Source organism: Suricata suricatta, chromosome X (genome assembly GCF_006229205.1).
Source record: "Suricata suricatta isolate VVHF042 chromosome X, meerkat_22Aug2017_6uvM2_HiC, whole genome shotgun sequence".
In the NCBI taxonomy this organism is placed as follows: Eukaryota; Metazoa; Chordata; class Mammalia; order Carnivora; family Herpestidae; genus Suricata; species Suricata suricatta.
The window spans coordinates 96,300,480-96,310,436 of NC_043717.1; the positions used below are offsets into that span (position 1 = coordinate 96,300,480).

At 44.4% G+C, this 9,957-nt stretch overlaps 1 protein-coding gene across 9 annotated transcripts in view; it reads left to right on the plus strand.

Annotated features, from left to right (window-relative positions):
• The window catches only part of LOC115283931 (integrator complex subunit 6-like), a 52,596-nt gene that overhangs the window by 8,317 nt on the left and 34,322 nt on the right, over positions 1 to 9,957 (plus strand). The gene's annotated exons all lie outside the window — the stretch shown is intronic.

The window sequence follows — 9,957 nt, forward strand, 5'->3', positions numbered from 1 at the left end:
TCTTAGGATTTAGCCTATAGCCACTTGGGCTAAATGTTACTAATGTTACTAATGTTTATTCTCTTTGCCCTTGACTGCATTTGAAACTGTTAATACTTCTTCCTTCCAGAAAGTAACTGCCTCTTCTAGTCTTCCACCACCCCTCTCTCTGATAGTCTTTCCTGTCTTCCAAATCCATGAATGCATGCCACCCCGTTCCTGGTTTCGAGTATCCCTTCCACACCGATGGGCTCCCCATCTTCGCCTTCTTACCCAGGCATCTCCACTTGGCTTCTGTCCTGCCATCAGCTCATAGTCACCATGTCAAGAAGACTCTGTGGCTCTAAACCTACCCCCTCTTCCCTATTTCCCAGCTTTTAGTCACCCAGGGTGGAAAGCCAGGCATTATTTACCTTTGACCCTGTCCTTTCATTTCTTCTAAGACCTGTCCACATCATCCCTTTGAAATGCTTCTTACATATGTTTCTTCAATTCAATTTCTGCTGCCATCACTTGAGTCCAGATCGTGATCGTTCGTTCTTTGACCGCTATAACAACCTTCGACTTGGTCTCCCCAAGTGCCTCCCAAATTCCTGCTCTTCCCATACCAACTGCCAACTTTCTAAACAAGATGGTTTCATCCCTTCGACCCCTGTCCCCCCACCAAGCCTTCAAAGACTCCCCAGGTCTATGGATGCCCTTCTGAGCCCTCTGGGATCTGCTCCATGTGTGTGTAGAAACTTATTTCCATCATCTGCCCATGGGGGTCCCGTGCACCAGCCAGACCTGTCTCTTCCATCCACTGCATTGGTCTCCCTTACAGCATCAGTTAACCAAAAGGAGGGGGAGATACGGAGAGCTGGAGGTGGGGGGATGGGGAGGTGGGGATGAACTGGCAGCATTCCAATAGGGGTGTGACTTGAGGGGGGAGGATACGACAGAAGGTGCTTTATTATAATGATGAAAAGTTGCCAAAGGAAGAGGGAGTATGACCTTTAGAGGTTGATTAGCCTGAACTAGACCAATATGTTTTGATTTAAATTGGCCTGAAGTTGCCTGGAGGCATGACTGTTTAGTCCGAGCCCGATCTCTCTTTGCATTTGTCTGTGCCGAGGGGGCCGGCGCAACTAGACAGTACACTACAGATTGCGGGGAGAATATCTAAGCTTTCTTAGAGCCATGCATTGGAAAGTGGGGGGGGGTCCCTCCTGTTTTATTTCTTATGGGAGAATGCTGAAGATGTGTGGGGCAAGGCTCTCCATTTTTCTTAAAAGCTTACTTGTCACCTCCATTTCATAGTGACGTTTTCAAGCTGTGTGTTAGAAGTCTGTTTAAATCTAGGTAGTTTTACAAAAATCAGGTTTAAAAAGTCATGGTACATCCTGTCTGGTAGATCACCCCACGCACTGTCATGGACGTGGGTCAAGGGGTGTCACTTTAACACTTAGCCAGGGTCTGCTGCTGATTAGATAAATCCATGACGCTGGGCAAGTAAGTCACTTACCTTTTATGGGGTCAATTTTCTTATCTGTGAGATGAAGGGATTAGACTAGGTTGTTTCGTGTTCTTTCCAAAAAAAGTGTAGGTGAAAATGTTATAACTGAAAGGCAGGAAGGCGAATAATTGAGGTATGGAATTCTGGGTGATTTCAAACTTGCTTTTTAAATTTTAGAAAACGGTTCCTGTCCATGCTTACTCTGCTTTCTTGGACACTTATTACGTTGATGAATGTCACTCCATGTTAATTGGTAAATGTGACTCCATCTTGTTGGTGTCATTTCTGTTTGCCGGTGTCAGTTCAATGATCAGGACCGATTCCTAGCAAAGGTTATTACCTCTCAAGAGGCTGTGGCACTGGGAGCTGGGGGAAGAGATTGACTGGCCTCGTATTTCTGTTGGGATTTTTAACATTGAATGTATGTTACTTGTATAATGTAAAAATCTACTCATAGGAATACTTGGGTGGCTCAGTCGGTTGAGCGGCCGATGTCCACTCAGATCATGATCTCGTCATTTGTGAGTTTGAGCCCCAGATCAGGCTCTCTGCTGTAAGTGCAAGGCCCGCTTTCAGATCTTCTGTCCTCCTCCCTCTCCACTCCTTTCCCTGTTAGAGCTCTCTTTCAAAAATAAATAAACAGGGGTGCCTGGGTGGCTCAATCAGTTGAGCAACTGACTTCAGCTCAGGTCCTGATCTCACCATCCATGGTTTGAGCCCCACGTTGGGCTCTGTGCTGAGAGCTCAGAGCCTGGAGCCTGCTTCAGATTCTGTGTCTCCCTCTTTCTCTACCCCTACCCTGTCACACTCTGTCGGTCTCTCTCTCTCTCAAAAATAAACATAAAAAATAAAATAAAATAAAATAATGCTCATAAATTTTTTGGGAAAATAATTTCTAAAAACTGGAGGAAAGAGATGCTATATAATCATTCGGAAACTAATGAATGGCTATTTTGTGGTCTCCTCTGTTCAGATCTTTCTGCAGTGTTTGGGTGGCTCAGTCTCATTCCTGTCCTTCGTTTTTCCAAGGCCGCCTTTGTTCATTTTTATTTTGTGTATGTCTCCATAAAAATGTCTCCTGTCCAAACCCAAAGCCTCAACAATTGAGCACGTGATCTGCACAATGGCTTTTTCCCCCCCTGATAATAGGTCAATAGCCACTGTTGAGATGGTCTGAAAGTCAGAGAGGAAACATTTAACACACTATCTGACTGAGTTTGGCAAAGTCTTTGCTACTCTGAGCTATTTTTCCTCCACTAACAGTACAATTGACTCTCAGACAGAGGAGAAAAGTTTCTAAAATGTGGCTTCTACATGTAAGATCAAATTTCTTTTGATCTTACCTTGCTAACTCATAATTTCTTCCTGATTCTCTAGGGTAAGGACTGAACCCTCAAAAAACGCATTTTGCAGATATTTTAGACTTATCTTTAGGATTGTTTATTTCCTAAAAAACCCTCATACTAGGTATTCTAAAGAGACCCGTGATGCAAAATCGTGAATTTTGTGTCAGTAGACTCAAACTGTGGATCATTTCTTTGCCCAGTTTCCTTAAAAATAGGTGCTCGTGATGAGGGCCTTTAGCCATCTGCTGGAAAAATAATTCTGGAGGCCATAGACTGTTCAATACATTTCTGCAATGCACTAGGGGGTCAATTTCTTAAGAATTTCTTTTAAAATATAGAAGATTCAAGTAAGCTAGAATTCTTTTGGGTGGTCTTGAGTGGTGGAATTTCCATTCTCTCAGAGAGTGAACTGATGCAATCAAATAAAATGGACTTTGAGACTTTTAGTAAGTTCAGGACACTAAGTGACCTTGGGGAGGTAACTTATACAAGAAGGAATCCAAGAAGAACTGGGTATTCTTGAAGCAAGTACTTTTATAAGAAGAAGCTATATTAGTACCCATAACACAGAGACTCCTAGACAGCCCTGTTGAGCCTGGAAGTGTATCAGCACCTTGAGCTAAGGGAGCAAAACCAAAAGAAAGTGCTCTCAGTCCAAATTGCTGGAGGTTGAAGGGGAAAACAGTTGTGCCAGGGTCAGAAAATGCGATGCCAGAGGGAAGTTTTAAAGGAGATCCAAAAGCAAGACAATCCCATTCTTTCAATGATATGGTGTCTTCCTAATGTGTACCTCACCATTTTAGCAACCTCCCTTGTAGGTGTGCTGCCTGTACACACAATTTAAAAAGATATTGGGACATTTTAAGATGATTTAGCTATCACAGTGTTCTGTTTACGCAAGAGGACAAGTAAACTTTGTCTTCTACCAGAATTAGAGTCTGTTTTAGTCGTGAGGAGAAAACTGAAGAAGTCTTCAAGCTTTAACTCACATGGATATTCCGTGTAAGGCTTAAGGGCCAAGACTGAGGGAAAAGTCATTTGTCTTGTTGGGAGACGGAGTGGACTGGAACATGACTTTTCATGTCATTCCGTCTCGCTGGTCAGTTTAGCAACACAAGAATCATATGCCGTGACAAAGTCGAGCAAATGTCAGGTTGGAGAAGAAAGTAAGTCGGTTGAATAAAAGATTTTTTAAAAAAAAAAGTCTTGTCAAGGAGAGGGAAGCTATGTGTATTGTCTCTCCTTGGATCACAGGGAAGCTTTCTATTCATCATGAAGGGCTTACTAACAAGCTAGGAAGACTTGGGCTGAGCTGAGCTATTACTTTTCAGGGGAGCATCTAAATAGGTTTTCGGGCGTCTGTGCCCAGAATGGGGTCAGTGCAGTGTCTGAGCATCAAGACAGAGGGACACAGCGAGTGGTGCCCTTCCATCGAGAGCCTGGCGTGTGACAACCTCGAATACGGAAGGATTATTTTTGCTCTTTGAAAAGATTCACTGCAGTTCCCTTTCACACCCAGCACAGAGCCCAACGCAGGACTTGAACTCATAACCCTGAGATCAAGACCTGAGCTGAGATCAAGAGTCAGATGCTTAACTGACTGAGCCACCCAGGCGCCCCTTCATTTATTTCTTGATTTACAAGTTATTCAATTTACGTCGTTTTTAAGGGGCACTTCTCTTGTGGAAAGTTAGAGGTAGCTGCCATAAATATGTTTTTCACTTACCTTAGATGAGGAGATTCGCAGCATGTTCTTTAAATTTGCACACGATACTAAGCCTGACAGGATCATTTATATTTTGAAAAAGGATTACAAGTGACCTTTAGAGATAGAGCCGGGCTTTTCCGAAAGGGCTCTAGCACCGCTCCAAACATCCGCTTCAAGGACAGTTGATCACTTTTATCTCTTTTACGTGTTTATATTTCCTGGCACGATTTTGACAGAGGAAAGGGTTCTTGTATTAAAAAAAGTATAAATCAATGAAAATCAATGAATCAGAATACTGGTCTGGCCAAAATGGGATGAAGTTCAAGAAGGACAGGTATTAGGATGGGTGAGGTTTGGGGGAGCCACCAAATAACACCCCCACCTTTCCGTCCTCCATTGAAACCAGTGGGGAAATAAGACACGAGCTAGCTAACGTTGTAAGTAACAGCCGTCTTCCTGACAAAGGCTAGACTGGAGCTTACGGCCTAGATGTATGTTCCCAGAAAGCTTCCAAATGGTTCACACATTGAGAGACCTCACCTATGGGTCTGTTGTAGGGGCAGAGCCTACTCTGTAAGCAACATATATCAGCGAACATATCAGAAAATTTCAGCAACAGGTCTAGAGGGAACATGCCAGTTTCCTGTTGCCAAACCCAGAAGTCAGATAAGAAGATGGAAATAAGGCTGCAGAGGGTAGTAGAACATATTTCTTTTAGGCTTCTCCCTTCCAGGGAAAGGAGTGCAGATTCTCTCCTTTCCGTGATGATACGAGTGGACAATAAATGGCTAGTGGCTAGTCAGTTGAGCTAGGATGGAACCTGACGCACCGGTAGACTGAAAAGCCCATACTCTCTCTGTTGGTATTCAAAGACACGTTTCCTTGCCGATACACATTTCAACCAGGCCTGAATTAACATTGATTAAGACGAAAGGTGTTTTTTTTGTGGAAGCCAGATTTATGTAAAAGTATGGAATAATAAGTTATGAAAATGCAAAGGGACCTTCAAGTTGGTTTTTTCCGCCTTTTCATTGCTTAGGCAAGACAACAGCCCCAGCAAGGGCAAAACGGCTTACTCTGGACTGGTTGCTTTGCTAGTTGGTTATAGCCAGAAATAGAGCGAGGTCTTCCAAGTCCTAAGTCACTGCTCCGCACACGCAACTGGTCTGCATGTAGACGTGAGGGAAAAGAAGCTTCAGTGAAAGGAAAGGTGGACTGCATAGAAGATCCCACAGTATAGAGGTTTACATTCGTGGGCTCTGGAATTAGGCTACCTGGGTTAGGATCCTGGTTGCGTCACTTACTAGTTGTTCAACCTGGACAAGTTGCCTATCCTCTCTGAGCCTCGATGTGCTCATCTATAAAACGGAAATAATAACAGCACCTACTTCGTGGGGTGGTCACAACGCCCAGATGAGGCTACATATAAAATGCTATGCTTAGCATGTGTGAGGTCCTGGCACAGAAGCACAGATACACGTTACCTATGATTATTATTTCCCACCGTTACCGTCTTCATCATCATCATCATTTTACTCCTGGGAGACTTTTCCAACTTGACCTAAGACAGTAATGTCTTCATTCAGGATTTCATTCATCCCAGGTTTCGCCTTAATCCCGAACCTCTGTCCCTCGTCTCCCAGGCTAGAAGTTTTGTAACCACCTTTGCTCTCTCTCCTGCAGGCATATGGGCGGTCTTGATGTAAAATGTTTCTCCCTTCCTCTTCATTTCCATCCAAACTCAGGCTGATTCCCTCGGGCTTGGATTACTAGTCACAGCTCCTAGCTGCTTTTTCGTGGCTACAGGGATCTCTAGCCTTCCTTCCTTCCCCGATCTGTCCTGTATGTCACTACCAGACTGACCTTCCTGAGACACTGCTTTGATCCTGTTTCCCCCTGCTTTGGAATCTGTAATGAATGAGTCTATTGTCTACCAAAGCCAGGCCAAGCTCTCTTGCCTGACCTTCAGGTCCTTCTAGAACATCTCTATCCAATAGAAGTATAATGCCAGCCATACACAAGATGTAACATTTTCTAGTAGCCACATTAAGAAGTAAAAAGAAACAGGTGGAACTTTTAGTAATGCATTTTATTTACCTGCGAAAATTCAAAACATCACTTCAACATGTAACCAATATAAAACAAAATACTGAGATATTGCCATTCTTATGTTTCTTCTAGGTTCTCAAAATGCCACATGTATTTTACACTTCCATCACATCTCAAGTCAGACGAGCCGTGTTTTGGGGATTTTGTTTTGTTTTGTTTTTTAGAGGGTGGGGAAGAGGCAAAGGGAGAGAGAGAAAATCCCAAGCAGGCTCCATGCTCAGTGCAGAGCCGATGCAGGGCTTGATCCCACAACCCTGAGGTCATGTCGTGAGCTGAAATCAAGAGCCCCCGGACTAGCCATGTTTTAAGGGCTCAGGAGCCACATGTGGCTCAGGGCTACTAGATTAAGCACAACTCCTGAGTGTGACCGGCTGCCACTGGCATGCCCACAAACAATACCGACTTAAGTCTTCCATCCTCCTGGTTTAGGAAAACAAAATAGGGATGGTAATACCACGCTTATTTTATAGGGTTGTCCTAACCAAACGTGAAATGTGAAAGCACTCTGTAAGCTGTACACCTCCATAAGAATGTGTGGAACTCGTTATCATTCATGACATGAGTGAGAGTAGGGTACCTTTGGAGTAATTTGAAAGAAAAGCCTAACTAAAAAAAAAATCAACTCCAAACAATGAATGAGAGATAGAAACACAGACATCCTGCCACTAGCTCTTTATAATTATCTTTGGGGAAGAAATTTGTCCCATTAATAAAGTTCTCTGGATAGTGAACTTTATCCCTAGGCTCTCTCCCCTTCAGCGTTGTGGGGAATGCGTTTAGGGACATTTAGTTCTTATATTGTTCAATTAATTGCAAAAGAACTGTGATTGACCTGAATACAGAATGCCGGTGATTCAGGTGCGAGAATGATTTGTAAAATGCTTTCAATCCATATTATAAAGAAAAATCGAAAGAGCAATTATTCCGACAGGTTAATTAGCAAGTCTCTGAGCAATCAGGACACATTATTTTAAATATGGATGAGTTACAAGGTGGTTGCCTAAAGTGGTACCCAAATCTTACCCCAGCCCATTACCAAATCAAACTGTCTGCATATTTTTCTTTAGTTGTGCCTTGAACTACTTTGCAGCTCCCGGGAGTTCAGCGCTAGCTGTAGGCGTGAAGTGGAATTTACAATGTGGAAGTAAGATTGCTAAGTGGAGTAACTCCGAGAAAGCAGTCAACTTTATAAAGTGGCTTGTGGGGGAAGGACCCACCATTCTCAGGTTTGCCCAACCTGCAAAGCTCAACCTAATGGATGCCTTGTCTCCTTCACCCATCCCTTCTAATTAGCTCCCAAATCCTTATGACGCCGCCTCTGAAATGCTTGTTTCATCGGCAGCCTCCTCTCCTCCCCTCCGCTCTCCCCATAAACTCTTCAACAGTTTCCAAACCAGTTTCCCTGCCTCGAGCTTCAGCCTCCCCTCCACCCCACATTTAGTCTCCCAACTCCCCAGCAGAACGATCTGGCTAAAATACAGATCTGATCATGGCCACTCTCCTAATTAAAAACCTCAAGTTATTCCCAGAGCCAACAGATAAAACCCAAACTACTGAGCACACTGTGGAAAGCCGCGAACCTCCAGAGCCCCACTTACCAGCCTTGCCTCCCGCCAGGTGTGCAGAACAGCAATGATCGAATTACTTGCGGTTCCCCCATGAAGCCCTCTCCTTCTGTGCATGCTCCCTCTCTTCTTTGGCCTGCCCTCCACTCCTGCGATCCGTGCGGGATGGCCTTTGCTCTTCCTCCAATGCCCCATCTTCTGTGACGAGCCTTCCCTAACTTTCTGGTCACTTGTCCTTTTAGTGCTCATAAATGCATCCTCATTCCTCTGTGGCGAGAACTCATGGGCTGATCCCTTTCTAGATCTCCGGCACATAGCATTCTGCCCAGTACGGCACAGCTGGCCCATGCAAATCTGTTGAATAAAGGAAAGAATCGCTGCTCTGCCTCCCAGCTGCGTAACTTTCTCTTCCACAAGGAAGAAAGCTCGTTTTTTAAAAATTCAGTGCGATATGTAACCTGCTGATATTTCTAGGTATTTGGTGAGGACGATTTACACCACAAGCCTTCCTTTTAACTAAGTTTTTAGTTAAAAGGCCATAATTTTCCTCAGGCCACAAGGAATTCTCATGCTCTGCTTTCCTGAAGTGCTAAAAGTCACATATACGATCCGCCCAAAGGAACACATGGAAAGATTTCTACCTTTAGATCCTTTGATATGTGGGCTATGTTAGGAATATTAAAACAACAACAACAACAACTAAGCACCTTTTTAATTTCACGGAATTTCAGACTTTTGGACTGGACCGGGTATTAACCAGGATCTTCACCTTTTATGGTCATGCGGGTTCTGGACTGTTCACCTGAAGGGGGCGCCGTTCTGTAGGAGCCCAGTGTGAATGACTCCTTCCTCTGGTTACATTACACACAGCATCGCACAGTGTCCCTGCTTGCCTAACCCTCTGCATTTCCGGAGAATACCATTTCGGTCCCCAGAGCCAACAGGCTTGCTCAAGGTCATGGTGGAGTGCATGCAGGCAGTCATCTGCCCCCTTTCTGCCCCTCAGTCATTCCAACCCAAAGTGCCTCCGAAGACTATGAAACTAGAAAGGAGCACGTCTGCTGTAGTTGTATGGATAACAGGCAGTGTGCCTTCAGCCAGACATGAAATGGAAATGATTTGGTTTGTCTCCTAGTATCTGCCCTTGCTCTCCACCTCCAGCTATCTCCAGCCTGGCTGGCATGACATCAGGCTGCAGCCTATCACACTCTGGTGGCTGTTTGTTCCACCAAGTCACCAAGCTTTGCTGTTTGCTCTCTCCCTTGCTGGCCTTCTCCTCTGTGACCTGCTGTTAGCTGCCAGTTCTTTTGGCTTCTCTTCTTTCCATTCGGCGCTGTTTTTTTTTTTTTTATAACAGCCATCACTGGCCACCAGGCCACGTGATCTTTTCTTCCTCATCTACAACCCATTCAATCACAGCATGTTGGCTGCTGACCTTGAGTCTTTGGTTCTTTGCTGCTGTTCTTGGCTGCTGGGAGCGCCTGGGGGCTGCTGCTTTGCCAAAACTTTTAAAATTTCTTTTCGTTCTCCCCTTTTTCTAGATTTGGGGCTTTCTGCATGTTTGAAGATACTAGAAGGGTCGTCTCCAAGTTGTGGCTCTATTCCTAGAATCCCCCCCCCCCCCCCGCCATTGACTCTTATTTAAAGTGAAAATGTTGTTGGGGAGGAAGAACCTTGGTTAGAAAAGTTCACGTAGATCAGACACTCAGTAGCAAATTGTCTCCATCAAGGACAGCACATTTAAAAATAGTCTTT